Source organism: Salvelinus sp. IW2-2015, unplaced genomic scaffold (assembly GCF_002910315.2).
Source record: "Salvelinus sp. IW2-2015 unplaced genomic scaffold, ASM291031v2 Un_scaffold16663, whole genome shotgun sequence".
NCBI lineage: Eukaryota > Metazoa > Chordata > Actinopteri > Salmoniformes > Salmonidae > Salvelinus > Salvelinus sp. IW2-2015.
The window spans coordinates 1-2,350 of record NW_019957698.1 but is presented as its reverse complement, the minus strand read 5'-3'; the positions used below and the strand labels follow the sequence as shown (position 1 = coordinate 2,350).

Here is a 2,350-nt window from a genome sequence, read left to right as displayed (position 1 = left end):
AAAGCCTGTCTCCAAAAGAGAAAGCATGGGACAACAGAACTTGCCACCTGCACACATAAAAATATAGCTAGTTTTAAAAACGTGATTAATTTAACACATCACACAGTGGTATGAAAGGTCATCGCTGACATAAAAAGGGTCTTGTAGGTGTAGCTATTTTTCCAACCGCTAGAGGTCTTCGTTACCCAATGAATTTCCCCAAAATTTTGAACTTTGAACTTGGGAGGAGTCGCTAGTCACGGCGGTGTTTTACAGGTTTGCGGATGGGCGAAGAATTTGCATTTACAAGGATTTGGACTGCATTTCAGGGAGGACTAAGGCTGTCAGTCATCATGGCCATTTCGATAGCCTATTTTAGTGAGCGAGCCAATGCTATTTCGTGAATGAACCTGCAAGAGGTGCTTTTCTGAGTAGTTTTGCTCGCGAGGTGGCTAACGTTAGCTAGCCTAATACCATCCGGCTTTACCTCTCAAGATGATTAACGTTAGGTAGCTAGCCACCCTTTCCTACACGATACTGTTTTTCAGTCACAGGAACCAACTGTCATTTAACGTTAGACAAATAACGTTATTAATCTAGCTACTATACGTGCTGTATTGGTTTTCTATCTAGCGCTATCTATTTTTCCAAAGCAATGGCTGCAGACCTGCAAGCAAAATACACCAAATTGGCCCAGGAGTATTCTAAGGTAAGTGGCTTCTTGTTGATCTATCTTTAGCCAAAGTTCTTGGCTATTTAATCTGATTGCTGAATCATTCTCGGTAACTAACGTTACCTAACATTGGTTTGGTTCAATATGTAACGTTAATGGATTGCAAGGAAGGTAGCTAACGTTTGGTAGCTCTACTTATTGACAGACAGGAAGTGAATCCTGAACAGAAGCTACCCTAAACGATTGGTTCTCAATCTTTTTCGGTTAGGGTACCACCAACTGCCCAGAAGTAACGTTACCCCCTTGMGCATTTTACCAGTGAGTCTTTTCTAGTATCCCCTGTGGATAGGCCAAGTACCCAAAGGGATCCTAGTACCCCTGCTTGGGAACCACTACTCTAAACAACACAATGTTATACTTGGCTATGTTACACAGCCTGAGTAAAACATGGCCAGCCATGTAATTTAAACTCCCTGTCATGTTACCCTAACCATAGAAAATTGATTGGTAGCCATGTCAATAGTGCCCATCCTAAAACCCTTTGTAGACATTATTACAATAAATGTCTGTTAACTAATGACTAGATTTGGTTAATATAAAAACCATCCTCGTGACCCACACTTTGTCAGCTGACAGGCAGTGGAGGGAATGCATGGTGTTTCCTGTCTGGCTGTTGTAAAATGACACCCCCCCTTCCTCTGGCCCATATCCGGTTATTTGGAAGAAGCGCTGACATTGTATGTTCCCATATATGTGGTGTGTAGTTGCCCAATTAGTAGCAACATTTATTCACTACACCTTAGAACATGTATGTGGAGTTCTATTGTTTAATCATTAAGTATGGATGAAATCTCACAAAATCCATAAAATAGCTATGTTGCTTAGAAGCTGAAGGCCTGTACTGTCAAATTGGCCATTTTGGTCTTTAGAGCTGGTCTGTGTGAGCATTTGTGTGTTGTAGTAGACCTACATCTGTGTCTGTACTCCCATGTCTCTCCATAGCTCCGGGCCCAGAACCAAGTCTTGAAGAAGGGCGTGGTAGACGAGCAGGCTAGCTCCAGCTCTCTGAAGGTACACAACCATTCAGAGCCCACTGGAATAGTTTTGCTCATCTCTCCCTTTCCCCTCAGAAATCCTGGWTAAAGGATTTCTGAAACGAGGGGGAAATAAGGTGGAATGGGACCCTCCAACCAGGATTTCAATAACAACAAAAAACAGGGAATTTTGATTGACCTGAAAGGCCTTTTATGCATTCAGTAGTGCTGTGGCACTCATGTTGTCAGCCGGTTATTGTCATGCAAATGTCTGCCGGTCTCACTCAAATTAGCATGTTTAGCATTGCCAGACCTCTACCATACAAGCTGCTGATGCGCCTTTTTGAACATCTACATTTTAAAAAGTATAATAAATCCATTTAATATACACCYTCACAATAAATCCATTATTTTAGTCGGGTCTAAAGAAACATTATGATATGAAGAAAATGTATTTTTGAAGAACCATATGAGTTGTCCTACTGTATGTTCTCTGGCTGTGCGCCATGCCATAGGCTGTAGGCTTGTTCATTTAGTAGACAAGATATGTTTAAAAGTCTCATGCCATTATTTTATATTATAGGATTTTATTGTAAGAATAATATATACTGAACAAAAATATAAACTCAACATGTAAAGTGTTGGTCCCATTTTTCATATGCAA

The 2,350-nt window shown here is 40.8% G+C and overlaps 1 long non-coding RNA gene across 1 annotated transcript; it reads left to right on the top strand.

Annotated features, from left to right (window-relative positions):
- The first annotated feature begins 308 nt into the window (after positions 1 to 308).
- LOC139027507 (uncharacterized) lies at positions 309 to 2,041 on the top strand. Its single transcript, XR_011479606.1, has 3 exons — positions 309 to 488; positions 613 to 688; positions 1,655 to 2,041. It is a non-coding gene; the product is annotated as an uncharacterized lncRNA (long non-coding RNA).
- Positions 2,042 to 2,350: the final 309 nt, after the last annotated feature.